General features: G+C 48.9%; 1 non-coding gene across 1 annotated transcript; it reads right to left on the bottom strand.

Annotated features, from left to right (window-relative positions):
* Positions 1-426: 426 nt before the first annotated feature.
* trnam-cau (transfer RNA methionine (anticodon CAU)) lies at positions 427-498 on the bottom strand. Its single transcript has one exon. It is a non-coding gene; the product is annotated as a tRNA-Met (tRNA).
* Positions 499-1,691: the final 1,193 nt, after the last annotated feature.

Below are 1,691 nucleotides of genomic sequence, written 5' to 3' on the forward strand. Positions count from 1 at the left end.
CATCCCCACCGCCCTGAGCTGAGGGACTGCAGGCAGTCCAACACGGAAGGGACGGTTAAAAATGAACCATTTTTGCTCCCTCAGCAACACGTAGCATCATTCTCGCGCAGACAGAAGCCATTCAGCCCATGGATTCCACGGCGACTGTCTGTCACTTGTCTCTCTCTCTCTCTCTGAGGTTATTCACAATCGGTGGTATCCGTCCAAAAAGTGGGGGACGATGTCTGAGTTTCAACTTTAACAGCTCATTAGCATCGTAGAGAACCGGTTTTGCGATTCAGTTCAGAGGAAACCGACCAAGAACAGATTACCACTGAGACCTCTAAAACCCATGCCGTTTGAATGGAGTGGATCGATATGAACATATCGGCAAGTAGATGCAAAGGCAGCGTGCTGAAGGAAGCAGATCAAGGTGACAGTGAACGATAGCAGAGGATGGTTTCGATCCATCGACCTCTGGGTTATGGGCCCAGCACGCTCCCGCTGCGCCACTCTGCTGCCGCTTGGTAAGCTGGTTGCACAGAACACTTCAGGCTGTTGTCTGGCACGCTGCAGGCACCTTCGAGCCTGATGTCAAAGACCTCCACTGCTGTCGTGTGATATGCTGTTTCGCAGACGTATGGAGGCTGTGTAAATATAAACTTTTTTCTAAATTCCCACATTCTGTCGGTCGAACTGTGATTTCACACTGAATCACAACATGTGTCACAGCGCAGACGGAGGCTCTGCGGCCCACCTTCGCTCTGCTGGTTCTACACTTAAGTAAACGTGTGACTCTAGTCGTTTCATTCTCTCGCCTTCTCAGCGGAAATCTGCACATCTGAACGTGACCACCGAATTCCCTTTTGGGTCCATTGAATCTTCCTCTTTGTCAATGTCAGACAGGGACTTACTGACCCTCACCACTCCCTGTACGAAAACGTTCTTCCTAATGTCACTTTTACTTCTTTTCCTCGTGACTTAAAATTCTGCCGAATCGTTATGGATCCTTTCAGGCGTGGGAGCATTTTCACAACATTATTTCCTGTTTCTAGGTCCCTCATGACTTGGAAAAGTTCGGTTCTCCGAGGAGAGCTGTCCCAATTTTCCAATCTACCTTGATTGCTGACATTCCTCAAACACCGCACCACTCACGTCAACCGGTTGAGCACTATGGTAAAAACAATGACTGCAGATGCTGGAAACCAGATTCTGGATTAGTGGTGCTGGAAGAGCACAGCAGTTCAGGCAGCATCCAAGTAGCTTGTTGAACACGATCTCCAACCATTTCATTTCTCTGTTTTCTGCCTCATTCGTACTCCAGGCAGCCCACGCTGGTTTCACGAAGGTGCTTTTTGAGAAAGTTAATCAGGCAGTTTTGCACAAGTCAAGTTTAAAAAAAAAACACGGGCTCGTCCGGGATTTGAACCCGGGACCTCTCGCAAATCAGCGCAGGAACAGATCCTAAGCGAGAATCATACGCCTAGACCAACGAGCCAGAAAGCACGCGCGTAAGTAATGCCCCAGACCTCTTGAGCGACCTGAGACATGCTCAGTATGAAGTACATTTGAGATTGCTCTCAGAATTGCAAGCGGCAAAGACTTTCCCGAACAGTTGCTTCTCATCCAGTCTCCCTGCTGCTATTTCATTCCACCGCATTCGCTGCTCACAGTGTCGTTTGCCCAACGTAGCATGAAGCATAAACTGGGTG

Source organism: Chiloscyllium punctatum, chromosome 36 (assembly GCF_047496795.1).
Source record: "Chiloscyllium punctatum isolate Juve2018m chromosome 36, sChiPun1.3, whole genome shotgun sequence".
Taxonomy (NCBI): Eukaryota; Metazoa; Chordata; class Chondrichthyes; order Orectolobiformes; family Hemiscylliidae; genus Chiloscyllium; species Chiloscyllium punctatum.